The sequence below is a fragment of the Sciurus vulgaris genome (assembly GCF_902686455.1).
Source record: "Sciurus vulgaris genome assembly, chromosome: 9".
NCBI classification, from domain to species: domain Eukaryota; kingdom Metazoa; phylum Chordata; class Mammalia; order Rodentia; family Sciuridae; genus Sciurus; species Sciurus vulgaris.
In genome coordinates this window covers 100043746-100065306 of record NC_136469.1, presented here as the reverse complement: position 1 = coordinate 100065306, position 21561 = coordinate 100043746, and the positions used below count along the sequence as shown (strand labels likewise).

Here is a 21561-nt window from a genome sequence, read left to right as displayed (position 1 = left end):
CTAGTTGTACAAACATGCCTTTTCCACTTTAAAAGCATATGTGGAACTTTGTAAGTAATCAACAACAGACTTCTAAAATTTTCTCAGATTTGAGCCTTCTGTGCTATTCCAATTAAGTGGGATCTTTCTCTCCACCATGGGAATTGCACTGTATAACTGATTACCAAGCACATCATGTAAACGGCTCTTAGGAACTGCAAACAACCCATTATGGAGAATGCACCTTATTAACAAAGGTCATATTAGAATCTTACCCTGGTAACTAATCGCATCAAATGTACAGTACATCAATAGGCACATAGACTAGGAAACAGCGTTTTCCAATTAAGTGAATCAGTTTGACCTTCTGAACTATAAATAAACTGCAGCAACCGCTCCTGAGTAGGCTTAAGGAGTCTGACTTCCATTGCAAACAAATGCCTCAGAATTTAAGCATACTTAGAAAGTTAATCCTGCAAAGAGTCAATGAACAGATTTAAAGTTTCAGCATTAATGCTTTGGACCTGAGTTTCCTCAAATTTCTGCAATGGAGGCAGAATGGGAATGTATCCCTCTGAATAGATAAACAAGCCCTGAATTCGTTTCATTTAGCCCTCCCTCAGGATATTTAATTTAACAGGAGCAAACTCACTTTCAAAATAGAATAAAATATTTGCTTCTCTAAGTAATTATAGGACTTGGTTGAACTACACAAATATATGCAATTAACTATACTTTAGTGGAAACTTAAAGCACTTGTTAAAAAACAGATTTTGACTCTTGTTTATTTTTATTTGATGTCCATTCCAGAACTAATTCAAAACCCATTCATCTGATTCAGATCTGAAGTAAAAACCCAATCCAGTTCTTTAATCTCTCATATTCTTCCTTTGCAAGGTCTTCAAGGGAGAGTATCCTTGTGTAGTTTTCCTAGTCTTGGTTAATGTATTTCCATGATCTTTCAAGGACTCAGTGTTCTCACCTACAAACCGAGGATGATGACTAAATGAAGTTCAAACATCTTGCAACTCCAAAATATCTGCGTCTCTGTACATAGCTAACTAAAGTTCAGAACTTGTTTAACTATCCAGATAAAAGTAATGATCAGGGATACAAACTCACTTTGCATAAAGATAATTCTAGAATTTTGAATGACATATTTGTATTTTGAAAACCTGTGTAGATTCAGTTTACATAGAAGTTCTAGGCTAGGGCAGCAGGAATTGAGAGGGACTTGGTTCCTTTAAACCAGTTCCTCTCTTATTTATACAGCAACAATATACTGTACATAGAAATCTCTCATATCAAATATTATTATTTAAATTGTCAATTATTCACTCACTGAATTTAAGATTTCCAACTTGGTTTTCAAGTTAAAGGAAACAGAACAGGTGAGAGAGATCTCCTTGAATCATGGTAACAGAAGATTACATAAAGGTTGGAGAAAAAGATAATGTGAGTTTGAGAGACTGTAGACTAGTTTAAGAGACTGTAAACATGCAAAATTGGTTCACATTAAAATAAGTTAGAGAGTCAGTATTTTATTTGACAAGATTAATGGTTGAAAGGTAAATTCATCATCTATTACTCTGGATGAGATCTTGGCTTTTGATAATATACATCCTTCAAGTTTTGTAGGTAGGAATGCAAAAAAGGATTTGATATAACATACAGAGATATTGGCAGTTAAATTATAAGGTGGGAATTATCTCTTGACTTTGTCTTCCATTTATGTATTTCTCTGTCTTCCTGGGGCTCTTTCATCCTCCAGTTATCACTAAATTTTCATGTCTTAAAGAAAGGCATCTGACAGTTTCACATAAGCTCTTGCAACTTAATGTATCTTTCTTTCCAGAAGAATTAATCTATTTAAAAGTGAAATAGAGGATTAACTCAAGAGACTGAATCTCTCTTAGTGCTACCTGAATCAAGGATATATTTATACTCAAAAGGATTTTCTGGATGCCCCATTATTCTATAATACAGGCAAGTAGCTTTCCTTCTTTCTTCTCACAGTTTGGGAGAAGGTGCTAAGATACTACAGCTGCTTGCAGGCTGGCGCATTTTTTTTACTGTGTTTACCACTTTTACCCAACACTGAGAACAATGCCCATCACGGAGTAGGCACTCAACAACTATATATTCAGATATCCTCATTATCTCTTACCGCCAAGATTCACATATTAACCCAGGGCCTGTGGGAACTGCAGAGATCTGGCTGTGTTGCATTTGTCTCCTGGTATCAGCAGGGGATTTGTTCTAGGATCCTTGAGGTTGCTAATATCCAAGAATGCTCAACTCCATTATATAAAGTGTAGTATTTGAGCAAAGCCTGCATACATAGTCTCTTACAATTTAAATCATCTCTAGATTATTTATAGTGCCTCCAACATAATATAAATACTACACAAATAGTTGTTCTACTACATAGTTTGGGTAATAATGACAAGAAAGGTATGACTGCACATGTTCAGTGTAGATGCATTTTATTTCATATATTTTCAATCTATGGTTGATGGACTGAATCTGCCCATTGTGGAATCCATGGTTGGCTAACTATATACTAAGAAGCTCAGACATAAGTGGAAATTGGCTACCAAAAGGGAGTGAATGAATGTGAAGACTACCATCAACCAACCCAAACAATTTTCTTTTCTGAATGAGAAGATCAGCTAGATTGCATTTTATAGCCTCCCTTTCTTCTAGGTGTGGCCAGGTGACTGGCTTTTAGCCACTCAGTGTGGTGGGCTTAAATGATTTTATGTCCTAGCTCATCAAAATCTTCTGCATGATTCTCTGTACTTTCTCTTCCTCCACTTTCCAGCTGGTAGAAGATTCGCCAGACTACTCCAGACCCTAGAAGAGACAGAAGGAGGCTGGTTGCTGTGTGATGATGTGTCAGACCCCTGCTGAACAGGAGCTTCTGTGTCAGGTTTTGTGTAAGCCAGGGATGAACATCTATGTTACTTAGCCATTTTCACCTATAATTGCAGGAGGGAAGAGCAATTTCATTCAGAGAATGATGAATGACAAGATAGGGTAATTCAAACCAAGGAAGAAAGGATAGAAATGTGACTGGAAATCTTGGTAGACTGAGGCATATTAGAAGTAGGCAAGTAGATTATCTGGAATCTGAGTCTGATGCTAGGAGATGAGGAGCAGATGTGCTAGGTCAGCCAAAATAATGATAAGAAGCAGAGTCACTGGAGGAAAACCATAAGGATACACAAAACTTTCAATAACTTGGGACAGAAACTTCCTTTGAAGTTAAAACTCCATAACTTGACATGGATGCTCATCATCCTACCATGTGAAACTTAAGATCATGTGGTCTTATTATCTAACTCATCTTCTCCCACTACAATAAGGCTTCTACTAAGACTCTGTTTTCAGGTGACACTCTCACCTGTCATTTTAATTGACATTTACTTTCCCCTTAAACATTTTGTACTCAATGAAAATATTTTCCAGAAGCCATTAATTTTGGGGGTCCTCTTCCTGTTGTACTTAATTTGTGTGACTTGTTTATTAAATATAAAATGTAATAATGTTTTGACTGATTTCTCCACCAATTTATCTCAATCTCATTTTTTTGGCGATTTTTGAAAAAATATAACTACTGTTATTCTGATTTCTGTAAGTACATATGGAGTTCTGCCATCATCCCAACAGGGGGGCTTTCACTATCACTCTACCGTCAGCCACCATTGGTCATCCCCACCAAGGTGAAAGGCACAAAACCCAAACTAAAACCAGCCTTCCCCAGCCACAGGCTGACTAACCCGGGGCCAATGGAACTAAACTGACATGTGAGCATAAGGTTATGCTCTGTCTGACATCTGTGCTTTCCACAGAGTAAATGCCCCATAATATGCTGCTGAATAAATAGTCAGCTAAATAAATATTGCCAGTGCATTCTATTATTTTATCTCCTAAAGCTCAGTTGTGTAGAATTTGAAGAGCACAATAAATAACATCGTGTAATAGTGAAAAAATGAGCAAAACCCCTTATGTTTTTATCAAGATATGGTTTTGTGTAGTGAAGTAGGTAGAGTACACTGACCTGAACTGTGTAACTTAACTGAATTTTCATCAACATTCATGCATTAGTCTCTACCCATGCACTGTGCCCAAGAAGGATCCCTAATGCATCCTCCTAGTCAACACCAAACATCTTTTCTCACTTAGTGAACACTGTTCACTTCTATCAAATATATATTTTAAAAATTACAGTGATGCAAGATGGTGGACTAGAGAATGACTGCATCTCCAGTAACTCCAGAACCCAGGATTCAAGAAGGGGAGGCATTGAGAGACTTGGACTAAAATAGAGCCTTGGGGTGAGTCTCCCCCACCGGGTGAAGCTTGGCCAGGGTGGCAGGCCCGGATTCGGGTGGCTTATCAGAGTAGGGCAGGGCAGCTAGGGTCTTCCCCAGGGAGCCCTGCGCACTCCGGCAGTGGGCTCCTCCCACACGGACAGGTTCTCGGAGCAGGCCCCCCAGTGAGTGCCTCTCCACACAGAGCCAGGTCCAAGCACTCGAAACAGTAGCGGGCTAGGGACAGCTTTCTTCGGAAGCCCTGCATTATCAAGTTACTCCAAGACTTCAGGCTACTGAAGGCTGGGAAGTGATACACTGGAAATCTACAGGGACACTATAAGCCAATAGAGATAATCTCCAACATCACAGAGTCCCACTGACATCTGACAAATATGAGAAAACAAGGGAAGAAAATGTCCCAAATAACCTAGATACCATATCAATAAAACCCAATGACGGCACAGCAGAAGAAAAGTCAGAAAGGGAGTTCAGAATGTACATAATTAAAATAATCAGGGAAGCAAACAAGGAGATGAAAGTGCAAATGCAGGCATTAAATGATCACACCAATCAAGAGTTAAAAGAGCAAATACGGGAAGCAAGAGATCATTTCAATAAAGAGTTAGAGATACTGAAAAAAACCAAACAGAAATCCTTGAAATGAAGGAAACAATAAATCAAGTTAAAAACTCCATAGAAAGCATAATCAATAGGATAGAACAACTGGAAGACAGAACCTCAGACATTGAAGACAAAATATTTAATTTTAAAAACAAAGTTGAACAGAGAAGATGGTAAGAAATCATGAACAGAATCTACAAGAATTATGAGATATCATGAAAAGGCCAATTAAGAATTATTGGTATTGAGGAAGGCTTAGAGAAACAAACCAAAGGAATGAACAATCTATTCAATGAAATAATATCAGAAAATTTCCCAAATCTGAAGAATGAAATGGAAAACCAAGTATAAGAGGCTTATAGGATTCCAAATATACAAAATTACAACAGACCCACACCAGGCACATTATTATGAAAACATCTAACACACAAAATAAAAACAGAATTTTAAAGGCCGCAAGAGAAAAGAATCAAATTACATTCAGGGGGAAACCAATAAGAATATCAGCAGATTTTTTAATCCAGACCCTAAAAGCTAGAAGCGCCTGGAACAACATTTTTCAAGCCCTGAAAGAAAATGGATGCCAACCAAGAATCTTATACCCAGCAAAACTTACTTTCAGATTTGACGATGAAATAAGATCCTTCCATGATAAACAAAAGCTAAAGGAATTTACAAAAAGAAAGCCAGCATTACAGAACATTCTCAGCAAAATATTCCATGAGGAAGAGATGAAAAACAACGATGCAAATCAGCAATGGGAGGAACTAGCCTAAAGGAATAGCCAAACAAAGGAGAAACCAAATCATGTCAAAAAACAAAAATGAGTCAAATGACTAGGAATACAAATCATATCACAATAATAACCCTGAGTGTTAATGGCCTGAACTCATCAATCAAAAGACATAGATTGGCAGATTGGATTAAAAAGAAAGATCCAACAATATGCTGCCTGCAAGAGACTCATCTCATAGAAAGAGATACCCATAGACTAAAGCTGAAAGGATAGGAAAAAACATACCATGCACACAGACACAGCAAAAAAGCTGGAATATCCATCCTCATTTCAGATAATGTGGACTTCAAGCCAAAACTAGTCAGAAGAGATAAAGAAGGACATTACATACTGCTTAAGGGAAGCATAAATCAGCAAGACATAACAATCATAAATATCTATGCCCTGAACATTGGCTCATCCATGTACGTCAAACAAATCCTTCTCAATTCCAGAAATCAAATAGACCATAACACAATAATACTAGGCGATTTTAACACACCTCTCTCACTGCTGGATAGATCATCCAAACAAAAATTGAATAAAGAAAACATAGATCTTAATAACACAATCAATAATTTAGACTTAACCGACTTATATCGAATATACCATCCAACAAAGAATGAATACACTTTCTTCTCAGCAGCACATGGATACTTCTCTAAAATACACCATGTTTTATGCCACATAGCTACTGTTAGCAAATACAAGATAGAGATACTACCTTGTACTTTATCAGATCATAATGGATTGGAATTAGAAATAAATGACAGAATAAAAAACAGAAACTTCTCCAATACCTGGAGATTATATAATACACTATTATATGATGAATGGATAACAGAAGACATCAGGAGGGAAATAAAAAAATTCTTAGAAGTAAACGAGAACAAAAACACATATCAAAATCTCTGGGACACTATGAAAGCAGTACTTAGAGGAAGATTTATTTCATGGGGTGCATTCAACAAAAGAAGTAGAAATCAACAAATAAACAACTTAACACTACAGCTCAAAGTCCTAGAAAAAGAAGAGCAGACCAACACCAAAAGTAGTAGAAGACAGGAAATAGTTAAAAATAGAGCCGAAATCAACAAAATTGAAACAAAAGAAACAATCGGAAAAATTAACAAAATAAAGAGTTGGTTCTTTGAAAAAATAAACAAAATTGATAAACCCTTAGCCACACTAACAAACAGAAAGAGGGAGAAAACTCAAATTACTAAAATTTGGAATGAACAAGGAAATATCACAACAGACACGAGTGAAGTACAAACATAATTAGAAGCTATTTGAAAATCTATACGCCAACAAAGTAGAAAACCTCGAAGACATCAACAAGTTTCTAGAGACATATGAATTACCTAAACTGAACAAGGAGGACATACACAACTTAAATAAATCAATTTCAAGCAATGAAATAGAAGAGATCATCAAAAGCCTACCAACAAAGAAAAGTCCGGGACCAGATGAGTTCTCAGCCGAGTTCTACAAAACCTTTAAAGAAGAGCTTATTCCAATACTCCTCAAAGTATTCCATAAAATAGAAGAGGAGGGAACCCTCCCAAACTCATTCTATGAAGCCAATATCACCCTGATACCTAAACCAGACACAGACACATCAAGGAAAGAAAATTTCAGACCAATATCCTTAATGAACATCGATGCAAAAATTCTCAACAAATTTTAGCAAATTGCATACAAAAACATATTAAAAAGATAGTGCACCACAATCAAGGGGTCTTATCCCAGGGATGCAAGGTTGGTTCAACATCCGGAAATCATTAAATGTCATTCATCATATCAACAGACTAAAAGTTAAGAATCACATGATTATTTCAATAGATGCAGAAAAAGCATTTGATAAAATACAGCACCCCTTCATGCTCAAAACACTAGAGAAAATTGGGGTAGTGGGAACATTCCTTAACATTGTAAAGGCCATCTATGCTAAGCCCATGGCCAATATCATTCTAAATGGTGAAAAACTGAAAGCATTCCCCCTAAAAACTGGAACAAGGCAGGGATGCCCTCTTTCACCACTTCTATTCAACATTGTCCTTGACACTCTAGCCAGAGCAATTAGACAAACCGAAGATGTTAAAGGGATATGAATTGGAAAAGAAGAACTCAAACTATCCCTGTTCGCTGATGACATGATTATATATTTAGAGGAACCTGGAAATTCCACCAGAAAACTCTTAGAACTCATAAGTGAATTCAGTAAAGTAGCAGGTTACAAGATCAATGCTCATAAATCCAATGCATTTTTATACATAAGTGATGAATCTTCAGAAAGAGAAATTAGGAAAAGTACCCCATTCACAGTAGCATCGAAAAAAATAAAATACTTGGGAATCAATTTCACAAAAGTGGTGAAAGACCTACAGAACACTAAAGACAGAAATTAAAGAAAACCTTAGAAGATGGAAAGATCTCCCATGTTCTTGGATAGGCAGAATTAATATTGTCAAAATGGCCATACTACCAAAAGTGCTATACAGAATCAATGCAATTCCAAATAAATCCCAATGATGTACCTTACAGAAATAGAGCCAGCAATTATGAAATTCATCTGGAAGAATAAGAAACCCAGAACAGCTAAAGCAATCCTCAGTAGAAAGAGCGAAGCAGGGGGTATGGCAATACCAGATCTTCAACTCTATTACAAAGTAATAGTAACAAAAACGGCATGGTATTGGTACTAAAATAGACAGGTAGATCAATGGTACAGAATAGAGGACATGGACACAAACCCAAATAAATACAATTTTCTCATACTAGACAAAGGGGCCAAAAATATGCAATGGAGAAAAGATAGCCTCTTCAACAAATGTTGCTGGGAAAACTGGAAAACCATATGCAACAGAATGAAATTAAACCCCTATCTCTCACCCTGCACAAACCTCAAGTCAAAATGGATCAAGGACCTCGGAATCAGACCAGAGACCCTGCATCTTATAGAAGAAAAAGTAGGTCCAAACCTTCAACTTGTTGGCTTAGGATCAGACTGCCTTAACAGGACTCCCATAGCACAAGAAATAAAAGCAAGAATCAACAACTGGGATAGATTCAAACTAAAAAGCTTTCTCTCAGCAAAGGAAACTATCAGTAATGTGAAGAGAGAGCCTACATAGTAGGAGAATATCTTTGCCACTCATACTTCAGATAGAGTGCTAATTTCCAGAATCTATAAAGAACTCAAAAAACTCTTCACCAAGAATACAAATAATCCAATCAACAAATGGGCTAAGGAAATGAACAGACGCTTCACAGAAGAAGATGTTAAAGCAATCCACAGATATATGAAAAAATGTTCAACATCTCTAGTAATAAGAGAAATGCAAATCAAAACTACCCTAAGATTCCATCTCACCCCAATTAGAATGGCGATTATCAGGAACACAAGCAATAATAGGTGTTGGCAAAGATGTGGGGAAAAAGGTACACTCAAACATTGCATGTGGGTTTGGAAATTAGTACAGCTACTCTGGAAAGCAGTACAGAGATTCCTCAGAAAACTTGGAATGGAACCACCATTTGACCCAGCTATCCCAGTCCTTGGTCTATACCAAGAGGACTTAAAATCAGCATAGTAGAGAGATACAGCCACATCAATGTTCATAGCTGCTCAACTCACCATAGCCAGATTGTAGAACCAACCTTCAACTGTAGATGCCCTTCAGTTGATGAATGGATAAAGAAACTGTGGCATATGTATACAATGGAATATTACTCTGCCATGAAAAATGATAAAATTATGGCATTTGCAGGCAAATGGATGAAATTGGAGAATATCATGCTAAGTGAGATAAGCCAAACTCAAAAAACTGAATGACGAATGATCTGGCTGATAAGCGGATGAGGGCATGTAATTGGGGGTGGGAGGTGTTAGCATTAGGGTTAGGGTTAGGTTTAGGGTTAGGGATAAAGAGGGTGGTAAGAATGGAGGAAGGAAGGACTGTATAGAGGGAAAAGAGGGGTGGGAGGGGTGGGGGTGAAGGGAAAAAAAATAACAGAATGAATCAAACAACATTGCCCTATGTAAATTTATGATTACACAAATGGTACGCCTTTACTCCATGTACAGAGAAACAACATGTATCCCACTTAAGTAATAATAATAATAAAAAAAGATAATTAAAAAAATTACATTACACTTAAGATCAAATATTGTTGGCCAAATGAAATACGGTAGGATAAAAGTCTTGAAGACGTGAGCTACAATATAAACTACTACCCAAATTGCAAACCCATTCCTGAGGGATTTAAATTTCTTAAACAAAGAAATATAGAGTTTTTAGAAATTTAGAGATTTTTTTAATGGTAAGCCTGAAACAGAGGTCAAAGAAAGTCACATCCAGATTGTGACAGAACCTCTAAAAAATAAGGATAAAAATCACAAAAATAAAGCTTCATTCTATACACATACATATACCAGTTAGCATTTATTAACAAGGAAATTACCAAAGATTGTCAATGAGTGAAGGCTAAAGAAACATAACAACATGCTTGTAGGAAGAAAATATAAAATATTAATAACACAGATGCTTGAAGAGAATGGGGCAGTAGTGACCTGATACGTTTTCAAAGACAAAAATTTGATCCATGTGAGTTCAGTTCTCTGTTTCTCAACAGAAAGATTAAAGACAGGAGAAAATTGTGACAAAGTACCAAATCCAATTAAAAAAATCAACCTTCTGAGCTATTATCCTATTTTTTTTTTAATGGTAGAAACTTTAGTAATATTAGGTTAAAGATCCACTGCTGCTGACGTCAAATGAATTTCAGAACCTCCAGGTTCGGACAAGAGCTTTGGACAAGAGCAAGTCTAGAGACATTTGACCCGAGATTTGACATTGGTCCCTCAGGACCAAGGCAAGCACACGAACCAGTCTTTTGGGTAAAATGCTCACCTGCCTTCCAGTGGGGCAGTTTCAGCTTTGTCATGGGCATTTTTGGTTTTTTTCTTCTTCAAGGTTGCAGGATGTTACGAAGTTGAGTTTTGGGATAGAGAGTAGTAGCAAGTTCCCTAGGATAGAAAAGAACATTTTTCTAGTCAAGTCTGTCTGTGAGGCAAATGTTTACTGAAGCACAACCATTAATGAATCTGGGAACAATAAAACCATTCTCTTGCCTAGCTACAGTTAATAATTCATGCCTAAAAGTTATGTTCTAACTGTAAAACTGGGCAAACAAAACATAGCACAAATGAATTTTCCTCTCAAGTCCAATAGTTTGATATGTGTGTTGTTTCCCACTTGGGGCTACACATCTTATGTGATCTTTGAAAATGTGCTAACAAGTTTGAAAGTATTGGGGCTTTTTAATACATTTGCATTACAACTGAGGGTTTTGGAAAATGAAATCTGATGCTTCTTACTCAGAACATAATGTGAAACAAAACAGGAGTTTGGAATATGACAGAATTTATGCCACATGGTAGGATTGTCTTAATTTATTATCATGCAAGGAATGCTTTTTCTTTTTTACTTGTGACATACTTTTTTAATGTTACTAGCACATTATTTACCTAAGAATTTTTATTTTTCCAGAAGATCTTTTATAGTTAAACTCTTCTCTGAAGAGGATGGCTTAGATGGCTCTTTCACAATGTATGAAGAGTTCTCACATTGCTTTCTAAAAAAGACTATTGGGGATGATATTGAAGTAAAGGTCAGAATTCTAAAGAAAGTATTTTGGAATTCTGAGAAGAATTGTGAGTTGGAAATTAACTTATCATTCAGATTCATAATTCTCTGATTCAAATAAAATGGGCTCCTTTATAAATATCAGCAAAGTTTTTTATTATGAGTTATAAAGGTATAAAGGTACCATAACAAGAAACATGAAGCCACATTGGATAATGTACTTGAAGTCCTTGAACTAAGCTACTAAGTACATTATGTAAATTAGATCCAGTACTGAATTTCATTCAACCTGTTTCTACACCTTAAAATGAATTATTAAATTAAGTCCATGCTTTTGGAATTTTTAGCCCAAGGGTCCATCAGGGTCTCCCAGACTAGGGATGTTGTAAGGAGAAAATTGCTGTGGTGATAGGATCTATATTAAATGGCCAACTGCCATATTAGGAAGTTATATAACTTTTGTGGATCTCAGGCTTCCAATGATTTTATCAATTAAAAAAAAAAAAAAGACTGCAGATAATTCTAATGCTTTTCTCCTTGCTTTAGAAAAAAGGCATTCATCATAAAGACAGGAAGTGACCATTAGTTAAAGTGAGGGTAAAGGGTGAATCAGATGGTTTCTGCTAAGCCTTGTTTGTCATCAGGGATGATGTCAGGAAGGAAAGCACAATGAGCAACACTTCACTGATAAGAGAGCATTCTGTGAATTCTTAACAGGGGAAAGTGCTCAGCAGAAGCAGCTCTCAGTGGATCACCCAAGCTGTACAGTGTTTTAGGAACATCTGGGCAGGACTGAGTGGAGGAGAGTAGCCATCAAAGCTGAGTTGTGACAGACAGACCCGAAGAGACATGAGCTTGTGCTGCTTGCTTTAAACAGGTATTTCCAGTAACAATGATAGCAGTGACAACTATGGAAGCTCCTTAGGACTAACTGAGGAATAGAAAGCAAACTTAGGGCCTGCAGTGGGATGGAGGGTGCACTAGAGATAAGAGCAGAAAGAGGGGTGCCTTTCGTGGTCCTCTGGAAAGCACTGTCAGTTTGGGTATCATGTCAGACTTGTCGAAGTTGTGAAGAGCAGGGTGCATGGTCTGCTCCCATTCTAGTTGGTGAAGGCCTTATTTAGAGATTTCAAGAATGGTGATAGTGAGGCTGTTGGAGAGTAGCTTTCAGGATTATTGCAGGTGAGGATCATTTGGGAACTCCTGGAGCATTGGTGAGGACAGTTCAGGTGATATCACAGAGAAACTTGTCCTGTTGGAGGGGGAGACGTGTTGGGAGGGTGGAATAGCATTTGTTGATATGCAAATGATAAGCCTTAATTGAAACTGCACATGTAAAATCATGATTTTTGTCAAGTGGCTGATGACATCCCATAATGTATGGAGCACTGTCCTTTGGAATTAGTAAACATGAGAGAACATGAGACAGTCTCACAAAAAAAGGTGACTTATATGTAATTATGTTACATAATTTTTGGTTTCACTTTGATTAAGTGAGTAACTTAATCAGTTTGTTTCTGATTACGAAACAAAAAAGTGAGTATAGGTTCTTAGCCCTAATTTTCCTGTATAAATTATTAATCAGAACTGTGGTGGCTTGTGAATCATAAGACTATGATTAAACAGGCTAGAATTTTGCTTTGGCTATGATGAAGTAACTAAGAAGAGATTAGCATTTGTTTTAGTCAACTTTTTTGCTGCTGTGACTAAATGATCTTACCAGTACACTTGTAGAGGAGGAAAGATTTATTTGACAGCTCACGGTTTCAGAGGTCTTAGTCGGTTGAAGGCCGGCTCCATTCCTCAGGGCTCGAGGTGAGGCAGAACATCATGGTGGAAGAGATGGCAGAGGGAAGGAACTTGCATCATCAAGAAGCAGAGAGAACGAGAGAGAGAAAGAGAGAGACTCCACTCTCCAGATACAAAATATATACGCCAAAGACATGCCCCAATCCCAATCTCCTCCAGCCACATTTTACCACTTTGATTAATCCCATCAGGGATTAACTCATGATTGGGTTAAGACCCTTACAACCCATTCATTTCTCCTCTGAACCTTCCGCATTGTCTTCCATGTGAACTTTTGGGGGACAGCTCACATTCAACGCTTTCAGCATGTATGTCATAAACAGCCATCCCCCATACCTATTGTATGAGGCAATTGCCTGAGTATTGAAGATTGTGCTGTACCATCTCTGAGAGGAGAGAAGTTTGTGAGGTGGGTCCCAGGATGCCTTGCTCTGCCTGGAGACAATGTGGCCCAGTGGACATCACAGACCTACTGGGTGAAGAGGCAGAGATCAGAGTTTAAGCAGATTGAAATGATAAGAATGTTGAAGGAAAGGGATACACTAGGGAAGAGGGAACTGAATGTGGTGTCATAGTGATAGGGATTGTTGAGACTGATAAAGGTTTTCTTTTCTCCAAACTGGACCTGACCAATACATTCGTTCAGTTAGGCCTGGGACCACTTATTAGGCTGGCAACTTTCTGTCTTTGAAAATACTCTGTTTTAGGTGAAATGAATTAAATGTCCAATATTCAATTGTTGTAAGGTATGAAAATGTAATAGCACTGAAACTAATATATTTTTACCTGTTTGATTCCATGTTTAGTCAATTTATATATTTATTAAGAAAACTCTGTGTATATAACATAACAAGAATTTTCCCAAAGATGTAAATATCTTATTCTTGAAATTTTGATTTATGAAGGAGGAATGAGTTTGATATCTAAGCTTGTTGATCCAACTTAAAGTAAGCTGTTTCTACACACATTCTTTATATTTTGAAATTAAAAGGAAGAATATATTTTCTGAAGACCTGACACTTGGTCATGTAATTTGAATGTTTCACAATGAAAAAAATTAAATGACCCAACGGTATAACAGACTTCAACAGACATCATCTGTTTACATGATTACATGAATGGTATAAATCTACATTGTGCACAACCATAGAAACGAAAAGATGTACCCCATTGGTGTACAATGAATCAAAATGCAGTCTGTAAAATTACAAAAATAAAATAAAAAAGCATTAATGAGTTTTTCCAAATTGTTAAATATATAATAGATTCTAATCACTTTATTACAATCCAATGTGTTCTGTATTTTGACTATATTATGAATTAGGAAGGGTGGAAACATATGTAGCTGAAGAACAAGAAGGGGCAAAACACAGGAAGTTTTATGTAATAGTCTTGGTAAACATGAAAAAAAATGTGAAAAAAAAAAAAAAAACCAGTAAGTATTCAAATTGAAATCCAATAGACTATTGAGGCTCTCTAAACAGAGAGCAAATGAGAATGAAAAGAATATTGGCAAGTCCTGAACGAATTATACACAAAGTTGTTTTTTCCAAGGTGATGCCTCTTGTGTTCGAGGAATAATCCAATAAGCACTATGATATGTCATAGGATTAGTTCTATTGAAGAAAGTAGATAAAATGAACACTTTGGGTTATTTTATTCACTAATTCCTGGACTCCATGATATATCACACAAGGATCATCTACCCTGGTAATGAAGTACTTAAAGAAAAATAAAACCAACTTAAATGTAAGCATAAAGATAATTTGAGATGTCAAAGATACAAAAGTGTTGCAAATGCAATTGGAAAAGAGAATAAAGAGAAGACCCTCCAAGTAGTTAAATGTATTTGATATTTCTTTCACTGTGCATTCTTTAAATTTGATGATAAATAATGAGGCAAAACATTTTATAGTATCTGATGAATTTAAAAAATTTAATTGTTAGTTTGAAGTATACTAAAAGTACATTTTTTACCTGCATAAATTTGAAACCATTGTCAAAATGAGAATGGTAAAGTCAGTGATGCCTTCCTGCCTCAGGACAATCATGAGCAATATTATTCTAATGCTCTTTTAGAAACTGTCGATGTATGATAAAGATACAGATTCTGTAGTGAAAAACAAAGATTTAAAAATGTACTCTTTCAACACTTACTCCATGTCTGCTAATCATTTAAGCAAAATTAATTCAGGAACAAAAGTTAATGAAAGGTCAATGGACACAGAGGCACACACCTGTAGCAATGTCTCCAAAACACGCTAGACAAAGAAAAAAGCAAACTCACTTTGTGAAGCTCACACTTAGCACACCTGTCTTTCAAATATAATTTCAAAATACATTTTTTCCATGTCAAATGCAATTTTTCTAAAAAAAGTTTTACCATGTTAAAATATTTAGGTTTTAAATGTAATATGTATTTACTGACGAAATTGACACACATTGTATGAAATGCACTACTAATAAAACCTGTATTCTATATTTTCACGATAATAATATGGGTTTAGAGAAAATGGTATTATTAGATGGATTTATAACTAATTGATAATGTCCAGTGATGATGTATAGCTTCATTTCCCACTGGGGGAAGACTTTCAGCACAGAAATAATGAGTTTGCCTCTCACCATTTCAATAGCAAAAGGTCTCCATTTTAAAGCAATGACTGATATGGCAAGAGAGCAGGACAATTTTGAATTTGCAGACTACCTGAAACTAAAGGGAACACCAAATGCTGCATGGTAAAAACTAAGTGTAAACTGATGTCAAATGTTGCTGTGATAAATTAAATATAAGTAGACCAGATATAAATCTTCCTGATCTTCATTAAAAACAAAACAAAACAAAAAAAACTTCACCAATATAAGTTGTGGGTGGACTTTCAGATGACCTGAAGTTCAGTATGAATTATTATTGTCATGTGGCTGTTGGTGAATCTACTTTGAGTTTAGACTTTATTAAAACCATGCACACTATCTCAAAAGAGGAAATATAATAACTAGTTCTACATACTGTTCTTTCAAGAAGACTGATGAAAATAAATGAACAGGTAGATTTGGAGAAAGTGGCCCATTCAACGTCAGAGAACTTACAGAACTTTTGTAAGTCAAGTGACATTCAGATTGCCTTCTTATGTTTAAAAAACTAAGACAGTAAAAGATGCCACACTTATACAGAAGGAGCAAAAGTTTTGCATAAATATTAATAATGGATATAAATCACAGAGAAACTGATTTTTGATAGAATTTATGGCAATATTTCTCACAATCAAAACTGCCTGCATTGCGGGTTTCCTTCTCATCACTGAAGGACTTCAAATGAAAGTCTGATGAGCATCTGGGGGAATGTATTTAGTATAGTTTGTTGCTTGGTTGCCTGTTCCCAGATCATGCTTGACAGAAATTAGCTACAAACCAATATTTATTGAATGAATGATTGAACAGAAAGGAGTTACTTATTAATATCTAGGGGGCACTCATTATTGGTCAAACACAGCTAGCATCCAAAACCCTATAGAAGGAAGTTATCATTTTAATTTTTCAGTTCTGACAATTGAAGAGTGCACAGGGAAAGGCACTTGTCTGTCACTCGGGAAATGAATGGAGGCAAGGCTCAGTTACCTTATATGTGTCTCCTGAACCAGTTTCAAGCATTAGAAGGTGGTCAGCCCAGACAAACTGTGAGGTTCCCTCACCAAGCCTTCCACTGTGTATCCCCATGGAAAGGACTTGAATTTCTAACTCTTCCCACTACATTAGAACCAATTAGTTTACTTTATTTGTTGACATTTGATAGAAGGACAGGAATTTGACCTATAAGGGAATCACATATACACTATGGAAATTTTAATTAATAAGTTGAGAAAACATAGCAACTAGTACGGTGTGTTTGAGTACCTAGAGGCTAGTGTGGGATTGGAACTTTATTGTGCTTTGGGCTCCTAGATAAATTGCATGGTTATAACAAAAACAAGGGCCTAGAGAGTTTTTAAGGGATGGGGTGGGCTATTTAGATAGCAGTAAGAAGTCTGGTGTACCATTGCACAATAGTATGAATACGGATAACAATGTGCTGTACTTAAAAAAAAAAAAAAGAAAGGATTTTGAAGTTTTCACCATAAAGAGATGAGACATACTGGAGGAGATACATGTGTTTAACTGGATTTAAACATTGGGTAAGCTATACATACATTGAAACATCACATGGCACCCAAATATGTACATTTTTTTTTAATCTATTAGGTAAAAATAAATTTAAATAATTTTTAAAGAGAACTGGAGTGTGATGATTATAAGCCATATGTGCTTGCTAATTGACCTTACCCAGAGGAGTGACTTTCTCTTACCTTGGTGACTGTCCAAGTTAGCTGCCTTCTCTTCCTCACAAAGTGGGAGATGGAGGAGCTTCTTCTTCGATTGCGTTTCAAAGGGAAGGCTCCCATGTTCTTGAAATAGACATTCTTGGGTTGTAAAATTGGCAACACACTTTTTAAAAGATTTATATCTCAAAAGGTTAGAGAAAGAATTTATAATGACACATTTTTTTTTTTTTTTAAAGTAAATGCCCTAAAGAAAAAGGAGGTGTACCCTAGAGTCAGGCAAGAGTTCTGCCTGAAGCTAAGCCAGACTGAGGCAGATGCAAAACCCTCTTGGTCAGTACTCAGGAAAAGTTGAATGAGTGAATAAACAAATTCTCCTCCTCCTCCTCCTCCTCCTCCTCCTCCTCCTCCTCCCCCCCTCCTCCTCTTCCCCCCCCTCCTTCTCCTCCTCCCCCTCCTCCTCCTCCTCCCCCTCCTCCTCCTCCTCCTCCTCCTCCTCCTCCTCTTCTTCTTCTTTGTAGTTGTAGATGAACAACATGCCTTTATTTTGTTCGTTGTTTTATGTGGTACTAAGAATTGAACCCAGTGCCCTACATGTGCTAGGCAAGTGCTCTGCAACTAAGCTACAGCCCCAGCCCATAAAGCTTTTTCTTTAATGTCATAAGTTGAAATCATAGTTAAATATGCCAGTGAACTGAGAAAGTAACTAAAGCAAATTTAAAATAATATTTAAAAGAATTTTTTTTTTTTTTTTTTTTTGTATCAGGGATTGAACCCAGGGCCATTTAACCAATGAGCCACATCTCCAGGCCTTTTTACTTTTTGTTTTGAGACAGGGTCTTGCTAAGTTGCAGATGCTGGCTTTGAACTTGTGATCCTCCTGCCTCAGACTCTGAGCCACTGTGATTATAGGAATGCATCATCAAAAAGGTCTTTTAAGTCTCTGTTATTCATCTAATATTTCATTGTGCAGAAAATGCCACATACCCCAAATATAATACATGCACAATATGAACAAACTTTTCAAAAAATTAAAAAGACTCCCCACAACTTTAAAACTCAAAGCATAATTTATAAACTATTTACTAAAGAAGAAAAAACTATGATATGTTAAATGTCCTTAAAAAATAAAATTCTTCCTTTCAGAAGAGATTGTTTTCAACATTTTTGTTTATTCTAGGGTGAAAACATTACACCAGACCCTGAAACATTATGCATAAGCTTTCTCTGGCAGCAGTGGCTATAAAATAAGAATAATAATGCTTTCTTTTTCTACCTTGATGGGTAGCTTATGAAGAACAAAAGAGAATGTGAAAGCACTTTAGAAATGTAAAAATAACTACAAATGCAAGGAATTTTTAAAATGAATAATCAGCATATAAAGTTGATTTTGAAGATATTTTCATTTTTAAAAATAAGAACATCTAAAAATGTAGTAAGATATCAGGCTATCTCCTAGGATATGAAAAATAATATTTGGTGACCATGACCTTAAAATAATTGTTAAGTCTGAGTTAGTGATATGTTTAAATATTGGAATTCTAACAATAAATACTGCTAAAATCATAAAATATACTGATTATTTATCTCCAAAAGCATGATAATATCTAGAAGAATCATCTTCAGCAATGTAGTATCAAATGCATCTTAAGAGTATTGATTTTACATGCACCTAAATAATTGGGTTCAAATCCCATTTCTACAAAACACCAAGTCTGTAAACTTGAACATGTTACATGAAATCTCTAACCTCTGGTTTCTTATCTGTGAAACTGGAGAAATATCTATGTCCCAGGACTGCTATGAAGATCGCATGACATGATGGATGTTAAAGCAGTGCAGTGGCTGACCCTTAGGAAATTTTTGGAAATGGCAGAAAACATACAAGCAACACATGCAATTAGACATAGTATCCATATATATAATGCTAACCTATGAAGACTGCCTTTTGGTTCTCTATCATCGAAACTTCCTGTGCTCACAAAACAGTTCATTTTTTATTATTCAAGAAGCAATATTTTTCTTATTGTCTTTATTACGTAATTATTTGACACATAAATCTTTTCTCTTTCACTGTCGGTGTAGAAATTTTAGCAAGTCTCATACATCATTAATTTTAAATCAATTGAAATAAAGACTTTTTACTAAGCCATATTGGGAGTGTGCATCAGAGGTACTGTATCCAGTACCAATCACATTAGACTGGAGTTTTTAAGTCCTAGGTTTGTCATTCATCTTTTGTCTTCGGGAAAGACACTCATCTTTCAGAATCCCTGTTCACTGATTTGTAACTGCTATGACAATTGAAGCTACTTGAATGGATTATTAATTGTAAAGATGATAGGAGATAGTAGAAGATGGACACTCACCCACAATTTGATTTGGTTTGTGATGATCATTCACAAACACACACACACACACACACACACACACTTACCCCAAGAGGATATACCAAGGGTTATGAAATACATAATGAGGCTTTCTGGGCAAGAAAGAGACAGGCTTTCCCCAGTCTGGTCAGAAATTCCTTGAGAGAATAAGGGAAGGAGACTGACTTGGGGTCCTTAATGATGTTTGTGTGGTGGGACTAGGGAGATGGTCCCATATAGACAGAGGCTTGGATGGTTTGAATTTCCCCCAAGTACTCAAAATAGTGCCTGAGATTTCCTAGGAGCTTTCCAAATGCAGGGAAGAAGGGAAAAGGGGAGGGAAGGGTTTAGAAACTTTTACAAACAAACATTAAAAATAGATTCAAACTTCATTGCAGTGCAAATAAAAGGTTTTATTATTAAACAGTCCATGGTGTTGGTTTTTACCCAGTAGCCACTTCCTTCCCTCCTCTTTGTTGACAGAACTGACCCTCCACAACAGAGGCTGAGGATATGACTCAGATCAGACAGGAAATCTGCAAGAGGGCTCAGAGGGCTGATTTTGCTCTCTAATAAAAAGAGATGCATGGAAACTAAATATTCCATTTCTTTATCATCAAGAAATGTGATTCAAATTTATAAAGGAATAAATTTAAAAATTATAGGATTGCTCAGGAACATTTCAGCATGAAACCAGAATATCCATGTGTTCCACAGAGCTACTGTGTATCTTATGGTACAGAAATACAAATGAAAGCAAATATGCACTCCATGATAACTCATTTTAATAACACCGGCTATCTCCTAGTAATCAAAAGATCTAATTCTTAGTAGTAAAGTATCTTGGTGAATAAAAATGAAATGAATTTCTTCCATTTAATCAATATAATTTGTGGAATAGATGTACAATTTCATATTATGCCATCTATGTGTGAGTAATTCTTAGTTGTGATCAGTTTGTTCATGCTGAGGTAAAGTGTGTTTCCTTTATTTAAGAGTTACAATTTTAAAATGGACTTGTAGTAGCCTGAAGAAAATGGCTCCCAAAGATATCCTGCCAGAGGAGAGACCCAGAGGCTGGGAATGTGTTACATCACAAGGCAGAAGGGACATCACATACAGTCAGAGGAAGAGGATTTTAGGTAGGAAGTTGTAGTTTAGTAATAATACTCATAATATTAATAAGTTGTATAAGTAGTACATAGTGACACTAAGTGTGCTGTTGATGTGAGATTAGTATGTTGGTGCACAGCATTAGTTTAAGGGAAAAGAAAAATTTGGATAAAAAGAGACTTTCTGTAATATTTATCTCAGGAATAGAAATTGACTCACAAACACAATATCTAATTTGGGCAAGAACGGTCTTAACAGTCTAATCCAATGAATCAATAGAGTTAAAGAATAGAATCCAATGAATCAATAGAGTTAGAATTTAGTACTTACTAAATTCTTTCTTAAAGCAGAATTAGGCACTTTCGTGTCTATCTTCTCTACTAAAATATTACTTATTGAAAAGTATATCATAAATGTTTACACTATATTAATTATTTGGCTACAGATTTTATATTGTCCTAAATGACATGATGGACTCTGATCCTGGGGTTTGGGGATGCAGGGATGGTGGTGAATTTCAGATGGAAAAAAATAAAAGACAGTAGTGGTAGAGAACCAATGGCTTAGGAATATGTTTTATCCCAGGAAACTACATAAAAATCATTTTAG

The 21561-nt window shown here is 36.0% G+C and overlaps 1 long non-coding RNA gene across 2 annotated transcripts in view; it reads left to right on the top strand.

Annotated features, from left to right (window-relative positions):
• The window catches only part of LOC306669677, a 51175-nt gene extending 38692 nt beyond the window's left edge, over window positions 1-12483 (top strand). The window contains exons 3-4 of one of the 2 annotated variants that reach the window (XR_013766195.1): window positions 2804-2911; window positions 12063-12483. This is a non-coding gene — a long non-coding RNA (uncharacterized lncRNA). Of the gene's footprint in view, window positions 1-2803; window positions 3166-12062 lie in introns of those variants that run through there. The other variant, XR_013766196.1, reaches the window with a different exon arrangement.
• The last annotated feature ends 9078 nt before the right edge of the window (window positions 12484-21561 follow it).